The sequence below is a fragment of the Natator depressus genome, chromosome 10 (assembly GCF_965152275.1).
Source record: "Natator depressus isolate rNatDep1 chromosome 10, rNatDep2.hap1, whole genome shotgun sequence".
Lineage (NCBI taxonomy): Eukaryota > Metazoa > Chordata > Testudines > Cheloniidae > Natator > Natator depressus.
Window position 1 is genome coordinate 65,136,276 of NC_134243.1, and position 14,874 is coordinate 65,151,149.

The following is a 14,874-nucleotide window of genomic DNA, read 5'->3' on the forward strand; positions in this document are numbered from 1 at the left end:
ACAGAAGGTGTTGGGAGGAGGCCATGGGGAAGTAGCCCAAGGAGTTGTAGCTGTCAAACAGCTGTTACACAAAACACCATAGACAGCTGTGATCCACAGGGCCCTGGGCTGGAACCCAGAGTAGAGGGCAGGCCCGGGTTCCCCACATCCCCCCAACTCCCTACTGGATATAGGAGGAGTTGACTTGGACCGTGGGTCCCACCAGAGGGGAAGGTCCCTGGCCTGTCCCCCGACCCACTAGGTGGACCAGCAGACACTGTGGGGATTGTTCTCCCTCCTTTTCCCCATGCTGGCCATTGATGAGGTTATCTGAGTGAATGGCAGATTTGACCCATGAAAGTGGCCAAACTGAGGGCTACTGTGAATCTCTGAGGCGAGCAAAATCTGTCAATAAGCACAGGACCTACTAAGATAGAGGAGGAACTTCGTCACAAGGTTTTAACATGAAGCATAAAGAGTTAAATGCAATAAGTCTATATGATTAATTAGCTTAACATACAGATTTGCTCAATTTCAAATGAAGAGCTCATTAGTAATAGAACCCTCTGGAAATTATGCAATAAAAAAAACCTAATTAAATGTAAAAGAACAGTTTTGAACTCTACTGAATCATTTGGCATATTTTGATTTATGAAACAGAACTGTAGTGCCTAATCTGTCAATTATAGAACTGGAAAGAATTGACAAAATTGTGTCACCGCTTTTTTTTTTTTTAACGTATCTATATTATTTTCATAGTGTTAAGTGTAACCTGTTAAATAAAATGTTAATACCAAATTACACAGAAAATATTTTAAATTTCAACATTTTAATTTAAAAAACAGACAAATTGTCATGTACTACAGGGAGCTATCATACTTTTACATTTTGTATCTGTAATAGCAGATTTGTTAATTTGTCTGGCATTGCCTTGAGCTTTTAATACTCAGCCAGAAGAGGAGGAACACTACCATAGAAGTTTAGGATCTAACCATTTAAACGTTAATTGCCTTTGAGTCCTGTTACTAGTCTTGTGTGTTAGCAATGCCAGACAGATTTTTTGAATTTTTGGATGAATATAAATAAATCCCACAAAAAATGATGGGGGAGTTATTAAAATATAATTCCAGGAACATAATCGGGAAGGGAGCAATCTGATGTCTCCATGGCACAACAGGAGGAGAGAGAAAGGAATTCTGAAATTTAGGAGAAGAAAAACTACTTTACATTAAAATGAATCTTTGCAGGATAAAGCCAGTATGTATATCAGAAAGAAATCTACCTTTTATGTATTCATAATCTTAAAAGCATAATTATTTATGACTTGTTTATGGCTGACCTCTGCACACAGACATTACCTAAGAAACGTGACCAGCAATACACAGGTAGCAGAGAGCGCTCATGCCAAGAGAAGGCAAGCCTCAATAATCCATAAATTGGCAACATCTTTGCCACACCTCTCTAGGTATTAATAACTAGCTTAGACATAATTGCTTTTATGTTTTTCATATGGGAGATTCCTCCAGGCAGCCATCAGCATAACATCTAGGCGTCTTGCATGTGTCCACCTTATCCGGTATTAGTATATTACGGTAACTATTATTTGTTTTATTCTGAATTGAATCAGACTGTTCAATTTTGATGGAAAGAGAAAATACGAATCGATACTTTTTTTTTTAAAGGGTATCTTTTCTTTACTCAAGAAGAAGGGGGGGATGGGGACTTGATTTGCTAATTTAACCACAGAGAATACTGGTTCACAAGGGGCCAGTCTAAAAACTTGCCCTTACTTATTAATTTTTACTCCCAGACTAATGTATCAAAAAAAGAAAACCAGTTAGCCCTGTATAAGGAATAAACAAATCTCCTAAATTGCTCTGTGCTAAGTATTACAATTTAGAAGTAATTTTACATTCTTGCTTTTATCTCCTGATTTGATAATCTGACAGTCATCCGAAGCAACGCTTAAATGCATCTTTAATATAGTTAAGGGCGTACCTTAACACCTCAAGGTCTGACATCAGGAAGAAGCTTTGTTACTTATCTCTTCAAACTTGAAGCCATAATTTAGGAATGGCTACTATCAAAATTGAGTAATAAGCCAGTTAAAAGCCTAACTTCTCTTGGTTATCATAACAATCACCCAATTTCTGTTGACCATGTGATATAAAGAGCTCTATGGCAGTTACCACACCTGGCTGTTTCATGGCCTATGTGAAATTAGTTGATGGTCTCAGCCCATATCCTAGTAGTCAGATGCTTATATCAGAAAACTAACAACGTTAAAAGCCCCAATTGTAAGTCTTAGCAGTGAGCCTAAGATTGCATGGGAAAGGAGAATGAACTATCCCCTCATTCTCAGATGGGAATAAATGGAAGACTTCAAATGCCTGTGTTCTCAAACAAGCACATTTCACTAACAACAAAAATTCACAGGGTTTAAAGCCAGAAAGGTTAATTAAATCACCTAGCCTGAACTCCTGCATAGAGGCCATGAAACTTCACCCACTTACCCTGGTTCTGAACAATTTGTGTTTGACTAAGTATAATTTGTATTTGGCTAAAGCATAACTTCTACAAAGGCAACCAGTTTTGATTTGAAGACATCAAAATTTAAGAATCCATCAAATGTATAGTTTAAGTGAAATACAGAATTAAGAACCTTCCCCTAAAAGGCATATGCAAAGATGCAGAGATATTCAATACTTTTAAAATACTGCTTTGAAAGGATGTGATAAGTTTGGATACCACACACACACACAAAAGTACTTCTTGCAAGGTAACAGCCTTTTCTGCATAGGGTGAAGCAAATTTTGGGTAATGCTGCAGTTACGTGAGAAGATTTCATTCTCTTTTTAATAAGATTTTCACATTACTTGTTCAATCCATCTTCAGAGGACAGGCTTTGCTGGCTTCTGTCTTTTTCTAAGGGCTGTAAATAAAGACTTCATTTCCCTGAAGCTTTAAGTCCTTTCTAAATATATCTTCAAGGTTCAATGTGTTACATAACTTTGCATCCGATGAAGTGAGCTGTAGCTCACGAAAGCTTATGCTCAAATAAACTGGTTAGTCTCTAAGGTGCCACAAGTACTCCATAACTTGTTCTCTGAAACGCTTAGCAGTAGCAGGTAATTGAGTATTATAACTTTAAGTGTGTATTCTGACACTGGTATGAAAACGACCCTAGTCTAGAAAAACAGTGGCTAAGTCATTATGCAAGGTAGCCTAAACCCCCCCCCCCAAGACGTTCTGGTTAAACTTGGATTATTGCTGTGCACATTGTAAGATGAGCTATTGCCAGCAGGAGAGCGAGTTTGTGTGTGTGGTTTTTGGAGGGGGGTGTGTGTGTGTGTGGGGGTGGGTGAGAAAACCTGGATTAGTGCTGGAAATGACCCCCCTTGATTATCATGCGCATTATAAAGAGAGGTTTCAAAGAGGGATGGGCTATTACCAGCAGGAGAGTGAGTTTGTATGTGTGTCCGTGGGGGGGGGGGGGGAAGGGTGAGAAAACCTGGATTTGTGCTGGAAATAGCCCTCCTTGATGATCACTTTAGATAAGCTGTTACGAGCAGGACAGTGGGGTGGGAGGAAGTTTTGTTTCATGGTCTCTGTGTGTATATAATGTCTTCTGCAGTTTCCACAATATGCTATGCATCCGATGAAGTGAGCTGTAGCTCACGAAAGCTCATGCTCAAATAAACTGGTTAGTCTCTAAGGTGCCACAAGTCCTCCTTTTCTTTTTTCTTAATATGGAAAACAGACAATTATTTTGTAAAATGGGAAAGATGCTAATATCTCCCAAAAATTGACCTAGAGTTCTATCTGGTCCAAAATTACTCTAAAGATTTTTTTTTTTTTTTAAATGAGAAAATAAGGTAAGTAGCAGTCTAGCCACTTATTCATATGTACAATTTCTCAGTAGTGAAGCGAATGTCTTCCCAGATTTTACTATTCTTCTGCTATGGTTATGAGCCTCAAGATCATGCCATGTACACACAGTGCTAGATTTAGTTTTCTTTTCCTATCAGAAATGTTTCTTCACTCCCCTTATCTTTTTTCAAGATTTTTCTAAGGGTATGTCTACACTACAAAATTAGGTCGATATTATAGAAGTTGATTTTTAGAAATAGTATGTCCACAATAAGCGCATTAAGTCGGCGGACTGCGTCCTCACTACTGTGGCTAGCATCGACTTACGGAGCGGTACACTGTGGGTAGCTATCCCACAGTTCCCGCAGACTCCGCCGCCCATTGGAATTCTGGGTTAAGCTCCCAATGCCTGATAGGCCAAAAACATTGTCATGGGTGGTTTTAGGGACATGTCGTCAGTCGCCCCTCCTTCCGTGAAAGCAATGGCAGACAATCATTTTGCGCCTTTTTTCCCCATGCGGACGCCATACTGCTTTCAGCAGACAGTGCAGTAGGACTGTTAACTGTCATCATCCACCGCTTCCGCTGCAACTCTGCTCTGCTGCTATGGTCTCAATAGCGAATTTCTCCATGTTGTCTGTCATGGGCTCCCACGTACGCGTGTTCTTCCTCGGGAAATGTGCGCGGTGCTAACCGTTGTCCTCCACCGCTTCCACTGAACTCTGCTCTCATGAATCCACCTCACAGGTCCTCTCGTCGTTCTCTATAATATCTATCCTCAGGGCATCAGTCGTCAGCCACTGCTTCCTCTGCAACTCTGCTCTCCTGCAGACGCCATACCATGGAGCCCGCTCAGATCACTGTGGCAGTTATGATCATGGTAAACACCTCGTGCATTATCCTGCAGTATGTGCAGAACCAGAACATGCAAAAGCAGGTGAGGAGGCGATGGCAGCGCGGTGACGAGAGTGATGAGGACATGGAAGCAGACTTCTCTCAAACTACGGGCCCCGGTAATTTGGACATCCTGGTGGCAATGGGGCAGGCTCATGCCATGGAACGCTGATTCTGGGCCCGGGAAACAAGCACAGACTGGTGTGACTGCATAGTGTTGCAGGTGTGGGATGATTCCCAGTGGCTACAAAACTTTCGCATGCACAAGGGCACTTTCATGGAACTTTGAGACTTGCTTTCCCCTGCCCTGAAGTGCAAGAATACCAAGATGAGAGCAGCCCTCACAGTTGAGAAGCGAGTGGCGATAGCCCTCTGGAAGCTTGTAACACTAGACAGCTACCGGTCAGTCGGGAATCAATTTGGAATGCGCAATTCTACTGTGGGGGTTGCTGTGATCCAAGTAGCCAATGCAATCACTGAGCTGCTGCTATCAAGGGTAGTGTCTCTGGGAAATGTGCAAGTCATAGTGGATGGCTTTGCTGCAATGGCACTCCCTAACTGTGGTGGGGCGGTAGAAGGACACACAGCCCTATCTTGGGACCGGACCACCATGGCAGCCAGTACATAAACCGCAAGGGTGCTGCAAGCACTGGTGGATCACAAGGGACGTTTCACCAGCATCAATGTGGGATGGCCAGGAAAGGTACAAGACACTCACATCTTCAGGAACTCTGGTCTGTTTGAACTGCTGCAGGAAGGGACTTTATTCCCAGACCAGAAAATAACTGTTGGGGATGTTGAAATGCCTATAGTTATCCTTGGGGACCCAGCCTACCCCTTAATGCCATGGCTCATGAAGCCATACACAGGCAGCCTGGACAGTAGTAAAGAGCTGTTCAACTATAGGCTGAGCAAGTGCAGAATGGTGGTAGAGTGTGCATCTGGATGTTTAAAAGCGCGCTCACGCAGTTTACTCACTTGGTTAGACCTCAGCGAAACCAATATTCCCATTGTGATTGCTGCTTGCTGTGTGCTCCACAGTATCTGTGAGACAAGGGGGAGACGTTTATGGTGGGGTGAGAGGTTGACACAAATCTCCTGGCCGCTGATTATGCGCAGGCAGACACCAGGGCGATTAGAAGTGCACAGTAGGGAGCGCTGCGCATCAGAGACGCTTTGGAAACCAGTTTCATGATTGGCCAGGCTATGGTGTGACAGTTCTGTTTGTTTCTCCTTGATCAAAACCCACCCTCTTGGTTCACTCTACTTCCTTGTAAGACAACCGCCCTCCCCACTTCGATCACCACTTGCAGAGGCAATAAAGTCATTGTTGTTTCAGAATCATGCATTCTTTATTAATTCAATCACACAAATAGGGGGATAACTGCCAAGGTAGCCCGGGAGGAGTGGAGGAGGAGGGAAGCACCGGGTGAGGTGGTGAATAAGGGGAGGAGGGAAGGACAAGACCACACTGCACTTCAAAACTTATTGAATGCCAGCCTTCTGTTGCTTGGGCAGTCCTCTGGGGTGGAGTGTTGGGTGCCTGGAGGCCACCCCCCCGCGTTCTTGGGCATCTGGGTGAGGAGGCTATGGAACTTGGGGAGGAGGGTGGGCGGTTACACAGTGGCTGCAGCGGTGGTCTGTACTCCTGCTGCCTTTCCTGCAGCTCCACCAGACGCCGGAGCATATCAGTTTGATCCCCCAGTAGCCTCAGCATTGCATCCTGCCTCCTCTCATCACGTTGCCACCACCTCTCCTCGTGCTCCCGGAACCTCTCATCTTGCTCGTCCCTCCTGTCCTCACTTCATTTTCTGCTTTCCTGGACTCTGACATTGTTTGCCTCCACGCATTGTGCTAAGCTCTTTCAGTGCGGGAGGATTGCGTGAGCTCAGAGAACACTTCATCGTGAGTGCATTTTTTTTTCGCCGCCTTAACTGCGCTAGCCTCTGGGACGGAGATGATTGGGGGAGCATTGAAACATTTGCAGCTGCGGGAGGAAAAAAAGGGAGAGTAGTATTTAAAAAGACACATTTTACAGAACAATGGGTAGACTCTTTCACGGTGAACCAAGCTGTTAACGTTACATAGCGCTTACATAGCGCTTCTGAATGTCCCCTTAATAACATCCCTGGTGGATTTCCACTCCATCCCCAGACACATTAACAGACTTTTCCAGTAGCTATACTGGCTGCAAACACATCCCAAATCTTCAGGGCAAATTAATCATTCAACCCGCTTGCTTTTAAACCATGTATTATATTTACAAAGGTACACTCACCAGAGGTGCCTTCTCCGGCTTCCCCAAAATCCTCATCCCTGTTGCATGAGACTCCCCCCTTGCAGGTGTCCACGGACAGGGGTGGGGTAGTTGTAGAGGCACCCCCTAGAATTGCATGCAGCTCATCATAGAAGCGGCCGTTTGCCTCTTTGGTAGGCTTGCCTGAGCTCCTTAATTTTCACGCGGCACTGCTGCGGGTCCCTATTATAGCCGCTGTGCATCATGCCCTTGGAGATTTTTTCAAATATATTGGCATTTCGTCTTTTGGAACGGAGTTCTGATAGCACAGATTTGTCTCCCCATACATCGATCAGATCCAGTACCTCCCATTCGGTCCATGCTGGAGCTCTTTTGCGATTCTGGGACTGCATGGTCACCTCTGCTGATGAGCTCGCCACGCTGGCCAAACAGGAAATGAAATTCAAAAGTTTCTGGTGCTTTTCCTGTGTACCTGGCTAGTGCATCTGAGTTGAAAGTGATGTCCAGAGCGGTCACAATGGAGCACTCTGGATAGCTCCCGGAGGCCAATACCATTGAATTGCATCCACACTACCCCAAATTCGACCAGGCGATGTCGATTACAGCACTAATCCCCTTGTCAGGGAGGAGTACAGAAATCGATTTTAAGAGCCATTTAAGTCAACAAAAATGGCTTCATCGTGTGGACAGGTGTAGGGTTAAATTGATCTAATGCTGCTAAATTCGACCTAAACTCGTAGTGTAAGGGTAAATTAGTTGCCAAACACTTAATGGTTTTGACTATCTCTACATGGAGCACTGGTTTAAGACTGGTGCTCCAGATGCTACTGCACTAAATATAAAATTAATAAGGAAAGAATGTAGGAGTACTGTAATTTTCTTTTTGAAAAGAAATCAACAGATTACTTATTACACTTTTGCTATCAGACACAATCATGATAAACATTTGGCTTTATTGTGGATTTCATAAATTCATCTAAGATTTCTACTGTAATTTCTAACTTAGCTTTGCAATAAATGCAATACTCAACCCTAAGCATGTAACTGTGACTGACACCTTCATAATTTTCTGGACCAATGGTTCCCAAACTATAGTCTATGGATTACTCGTGGTCAAAGTAGTACTCTATGGTGGTCTCCAGAGAGTTGGCCAGTCACAGAGTGCTGATTCTGGGGGCCCCCATTTTTTAAGCTGCTAAAGCATATTAAAAGAAGCTAAAATACCTTAGTTTTCTAAAATTGCTCTTCTTAACATAGAAATATTATTTGATTGGCAGTGGGCAGGGAAGTGCTCCATGCAATTGACTGGGAAAGAGGGTGGCCCACCATGAAAGCTTGAAAACTCCCGACCTAGACTATTTTATAAAATGTGGCTTGAATTTCTCCGTGAAGTTGTGTTTTCCTTAAGAATCAGAATTCTAAATGAATATGAATCTACATTACTAGTGCAGTAGGAGTCTGAATGAGATGAATCAAAGTCATTGGAAGTGGTGAGACTCTTATACAGTGGGTCGGATAACACAGCTTATACAGGGTCGGATAATACAGCTTTTACTGTATTCTGTAGTCAAGTCACCCCTTAACCTTCTCTTTGTTAAACTAAATAGACTGAGCTCTTTGAGTCTATCACTATAAAACATGTTTTCTAATCCTCTAATCAGCCCAGTGGCTCTTTTCTGAACCCTCTCACTTATCAACATCCTTCTAAATTTGTGGGCACCAGAACTGAACTCCAGCAGTGACTGCACCAGTGCCAAATACAGACGTAAAATAACCTCTCTACTCCTACTCAAGATTCCTGTTTATGCATCCCAGGATTGCATAATGATTAGGACCTTTTTTGGCCACAGCGTCACACTGGGAACTCATGTTCAGCTAATTAGCCACCTCAACTCCCAAATCTTTTTCAGAATCACTGCTTTCTGGGATAGTCCACCATCCTGTAAGGATGGGCTACATTCTTTGTTCCTAGATATATATATTTAGCTATATTAAAATACATATTGTTTGCTTGCACCCAGTTTACCAAGCAATCCAGATTGCTCTGAATCAATCAATCACCTGTCCTCTTCATTATTTACCACTCCCGCAATTTGTGTCATTTACGTACTTTATTAGTGATGATTTTATGTTTTCTTCCAGAGTATTGATTAAAATGTTAAATAGTGCAGGGCCAGGAACCAATCCCTGCAGGAATCCCTGGAAACATACCCACTAGATGATGATTCCCTGTTTACAGTTACATTGAGACGTATCAATTAGTCAGTTTTTAATTCGTTTAATGTGTGCAATGTTAATTTTATATTCTAGATTTTTATTTAAAATGTCATGCTGTACCAAGTCAAATGTCTTGTAGAAGTCTAAGAATATTACATCAACAGTACTACCACTCTAAAGTTTTGCAGGCATAGTTATGTTGGTAAGGGGTGTGACTTTTATTTGTCAACAGAGATGTGATAAAAGTATAAGCGATAGCAGCATAAACACTCTAATACCAATAATCTGCATCTACACTAGAAGGCTTTTGCTGATTTAACTACCCTGATATAGTTAAACCAGCAAAACCCTCTGAATGTAGACTAGACTTAAATCAATGAAGTGTCTTCCTGAGTCTGCAGACAGCATGAAACAATAGATCTAAGGGCTGTAAACTACTCTACTTATTGTAAGTGTTAACACTGAAGAAAAACAAGTGTCCATATCAACTATTTAACTGCTTGTCATCTTAATAAGTTATCCAATTAGTGTTTGTTTATCCCAAACCCGCACCAATGTCATCCCCAGTGCCAAGAGCCTACCTAGGCCCCAATCCTGCATAGATTTACACATGTACCTAACTTTACTACCATGAGTAGTTCCAATGATTTCAAAGGGATTATTCCCAGTAGTAAAGTTAAACATGTGAATGTCTTTTAGGATTGGGCCTCTACTTGCTAAAACTTCCCTCTTTCAACTTTGACAATGCAGTTCTGCGTTGTTGTTACTGCAGCATATTGAAAATTTAGGGGCAGAGTAAAACTGAATTTAAAATAATATATACAGGAGCTGTATTGATCCTTTTTTAATATTTAATGCAAGTAACACTCCCTTTTTAAAAAATATTTACCTGAGCTACTGTCATCTGAATACTGCAAAAACTAGGGGGCTAGTTAACTGGGAAAGACATGGGACTTCTTTGTAAACAAACATTTTCATAGAATACCGTTTTCACTTCATTTTGTAAATAGCATTTAATCTGTTATGATCAGGAAACAGAATTTTGATTTAACCAGGTGACTTAAAGTCCACTAAAACTAAAAGGCCAGATCCTATCCTTGGCTCCAATGGTAAAGGCCAAGCATGGCTGAGACACCCTCTAGAAACTCTACAAGGTTCACTTCACTGATGTTCCCCAAAAGTTCCTTTCAATGAGACAGGGAGTGATACTCAACATCCAAGGAGGACCTTGGCCTCCATTTGGCAGATGTCAGAACATCTGCTAGACCAGGGGTGGGCAAAGTACGGCCCGGGGGCCACATCCAGCTCTTCAGACATTTTAATCTAGCCCTTGAGCTCCTACTGGGGAGTGGGGTCCAGGGTTTGCCCCACTCTGACACTCCAGCCGGGGGCCCACCCCTGTGCTAGACTGACTAGCTCCTACAAGATTCCTCTATTGTAGCACAACATCCCCCGAAGTTATGCTGTCTTAGCCATCCCTGCTCTACTAGTGCCAATTCCCCTAGAGGTGGACAGTGCAGTTCAAAAGCAATTTGCTAATAAAAGCATTTTTACTTGATTTTTCAAACAGATGTTAGCATTTAACATCTATCTAAAAATTTAAGTGAAAACTCCACTAGGTCAGGAGGAGAGCATGCTGGGCAGAGTGGCTGTTAGGCCCCAACACAGCAGAGACCTGAGTGCCTGGAGTTGCTCTGCTCTTATGAAGGTGAGGGCATGCCCATTTCCTCTTCTGCCTCTTTACTCTCTTGCTCCCCTCCACAACCCAAAGCACAAAGGATCTTAGAATCATTTGTCTCCATTTTTCACACATCCACAAAGTAGACACTTTTTAAAGAAAGGAATGTGAGATTGCAAAACCACAAAGACCAGCAAGACAACTCAGGAACCAGTGCAATATTTGAATCCACTTTTAGTTATTTTTTTTTTTTGGACTACTTTAGGTTGATTGTGAATTTTTAGAACTTTCAGTAAAAATGGCTCTCAAGTCATTATATTTTATTTATTTACTTACTAATTTGGAGATGGAGCATTACACTGGACTCCAATTCCACACCTGAGGATTGTTAATCTAGATCTTGATCCCAAGAGGTACTGAGATCCAAGGAATGGATGTCCATGGGAGATACAGGTACTTAGTACATCCCAAGATCAGGCCCTTCACCTCAAAACCTCAAGAAAATTTGCTTAGGTATTAGTAACAGAAATATTTAAAGCATAACTGGGCAACTCTGCACTGACAGAGTTAGGAGGATAGGGTCTGTACTCACCGCCGAGGGGACTCACTGCCTCAGGCTGCCGGCCCGGGGCAGGCCCATTTCCAAGCAGTAGCGCTGAGTCCCTATGTGGCCATAGTTGCTGAGGCGGAACTCGTGTGGACTCCTCCTACCCCAACCCCAAACTCTAGACTAGATAACCTACATGTAAAAGATCTTTTACCTAGCTAATTAACATGATTGTATTTACAAAGGATATGAGTAAGCAGTGACTATAATAACCAGTGGAAATAATGGAATATGCTACTTGCAACATGACTCCCTCTGTGCTGTCTTTTTGACCTAGATTGACATGCCAAGTATTGCACACTTGGCATGTCTTCTTTTGTTAGAATCAGATTTGTGACTCTACTCCTAAAATTTTCAAGATTAATGTTTTACAGTTCTAGGGACAGTCATGCAATCACACAGATTCCAATGGAACTCCACATAGGTATATGGTCCTTCAGTGCAAAGTCCCACTGATCCCCATGAAAAGATTTCAGATTGCAGGGTCAGGGCTCATACCTATCAACTGTTCAAAAGCACTCTAGCACTTTTGAGGAAGCCCTTTACTTGACTGCTAGATTAATATATGTTGTCAGGTAGTTTAGGCCAGAAAGTTAGATTTATGTATACAACAATGGTTTACAAAACCAAACTACTAAAAAAGTTAGTGACTCTAAAAATTTTTTAAACAAAGGTCGGTGAAAAGTAATTCAATCCAAACAAGTTACTGCAGAAATAAGGGAACCAGAAAGTGAAACTGGTTAACTTGTATATTTATCCAAATTGCGTGATATGCCAAAAATAAATAAATAGAATAAGTGGTAGAACCGTAAACTTTTTTTTTAAGTTGTTTTGGTTTTTAATCACTGAAGTGGTAATACAAGGCCACTTTAATTTTTGGTTTTTAACCAGACAGTTTCCTTTTGATATAGTTGTGGGCACCCTAAGCCCACCAGAATAGACACCACTCCATGACAGCTCCCAAAACTATGAATCTGCATACTTCACCCAGCATGAAACATTCATAATGCTTGTTAAACTATCAAAATCAAATCACAGCTTGTTTCCACAGTACACTTCACCTGAAGCTCTTACAGTGCTTTACAGATATTAAGCCACCTGAGAAGGTGCCTAGAGCCATTTCCATTTTACCTACTAGTAAACTGAGGCTGAAGAGGATAAGTGACAAGGTCACACAAGCAAGTTACCGGCAGTCAGTAACAGGACCCCCCCCACCCCTCAAGCCCTGGATACCAGTGTCCCGCTCTAACCAATACCCCCACCGCCCCCTCCTGTCCTGCAGAGCCCCAAGCCATTCTCTCCTCCTGTTCCCCGACCAGCCCCACTGTCCCCCATCCACCCACACCGAGCCCCTCTCCCTCACCAGTCCGCACGACTGTCCCGGGCAGCCCCCGACCTCGGATCGCCTCAGGAGTCCGGGTACGCGATGGGCTGCCCCCCCAGCCAGGACCTGCCCCCCGGCTGCTGAGAAGGGAGCCCCGCCAGCCCTCACAGCCGAGCCCGAGCGGCTCTACGGCCGGAGGAAGAGGCCGTCTCCCATCCCGGCCTCTCACTCTCTTTCTGCCCTCGAGCCCGGCGGCCAGGCCCAGGCGGCCGGCCGGGTCCGTACTCACCGCCGAGGAGACTCGCTGCCTCAGGCTGCCGGCCCGGGACAGGCCCATGTCCGAGCAGTAGCGCTGAGGAGACTTTACGCGGCCATAACTGCTGAGGCGGAACTCGGGTGGGCTCCTCCCACGCCGCCCCCAAGCTCCCCCTGCGAGGGCGGGCGCTCTCCCGCAGCCTAGCCAGGGCACGTCCCCCTGGGCCGGGTAGACACTCCCGGGCTAAGCTGGGGGCAGGTGAACCAGGCAGGAACCGGCGTCGGGACCCTGGGATGCGAACTAGGCCGTGTGCGAAGGAGCGTGCGCTGATCTGGAGAGCTGGAGTCAGGAGGCCTGGGCTCTGCGCCAGGCTGTGGGAAGGCGTGTGGCGGAGTGAGTCAGGCTCTAGCCCAATGATCCGGGCCTTGTAGCAGGCTGTAGGAAGAAGCGTGGTCAGAACTGGGCACTAGGACTTAGGATTCCAGCCTTGGTGTGTGTGTGTGTGTGTATGTTTACACTGCACACTAAGTTGTCCATGACTCAGGTTTGAGCACAAAGCCCCCTTCTGTCCATACACAAATCAGTCCAGCCTGACTTAGGAAGCCCTCAGGATCCACCAAGGACCCTGCTAGAGGAGTGGGTCAGAGCCTGAGTCCAACTGTGACTCAACTCTGAACCTTGTCATTTTTAAGTGTGGACACAGGTCAAGCCATAGACTTGAGTCAGAAGGTCTGTGTAGTACAATATGGACGTGTTAGCACAGCTGTGAGACCCAGGTCTAGCAATTGTAAACCCTTTGCAATGCACTGTGGACACACGAACATTGTCTTGTAAACACCAAGTTCACAAGCCCAGGTCACGCAGACGTGGGCATAATGTGCAGTGTAGACATATAGAGGGAGTTCAGTCAGAGCTGGGCACTAGGAGTCAGGATACTTTGACTGTATTGCCAACTTGGACTTCTGAATTACAGTGAATTACATCACTCCTTGTGTGAGCTTTTATATATGCAACAATTTTGTTTCACGCCTGCTGCCCTAGCACAGCTGCCTGAGCCCGCTCATGCTTGTGGTCTGTCACTGATGCTGCAATGGGGGGGATCAGTAGACCACCTCAAGACAAGTCAGCTACCACAAATTGGATTCTTTGGGCTAGCTTTTCACCCATGAGGATACATTTAGTGCAACTGAGAAGGTGTGGGGGCAAAGGTCGTTTTATGCCTTATGCCACCTTTGTACTCTCTGATTTGGCTGGCAACCCAGGATTGCTAGAGCACTCTGGTCACCATTCAGGGGTTCCCCTTCAAAGGGGGAATCCCCAGGTTGCTATTTTACCTGGTTTTCCAGCTGCTTATGTCCCCAGAGCAAAATAGCTAAAAGACAGTGCTTAAAATGTACCATTTTTCTGGGACATCCAGCATTTCAGCTGAATTGAATTGGGCCACCTGTTCTGCAGTGACAAATCAGGCAATTGTGGGTGTAGAGCTAAGGAGAGGAAACCCCCCCAATCACAACACCCTTTACCATAGGGGAAGATGCATTGATCTTAGAGCCAGGATACTATGAATTGAAGTCTCACCACCACTGCCTGCTGTTTATGCTTCTGTGCACTTTGTAGTCCTTATTACTTTGCAAGGCCTCAGGCCTACCAAAGAAGGAAGTTAAGTGTGTGTAGATATATTGGCTTCGTTGTGTATATGGCTATTAAAACACTGAAATGATTCTCCACTCTTTCCAAGTGTGGGGGGCTCAGCCTGGCCCCACTGCAAGTTAGAGCTGCAGGGGAGCAGCTG

At 44.2% G+C, this 14,874-nt stretch overlaps 1 protein-coding gene across 4 annotated transcripts in view; it reads right to left on the reverse strand.

Annotated features, from left to right (window-relative positions):
• USP8 (ubiquitin specific peptidase 8) overlaps positions 1–13,416 on the reverse strand; it is a 36,121-nt gene extending 22,705 nt beyond the window's left edge. For 2 of the 4 annotated variants that reach the window (XM_074966403.1, XM_074966400.1), the window contains exon 1: positions 13,116–13,415. The gene's annotated coding sequence lies outside the window, so the exon portion shown is untranslated. Of the gene's footprint in view, positions 1–5,721; positions 5,788–13,115 lie in introns of all 4 variants that reach the window. The other 2 variants (XM_074966401.1, XM_074966404.1) reach the window with 2 other exon arrangements.
• Between the last annotated feature and the right edge of the window lie 1,458 nt (positions 13,417–14,874).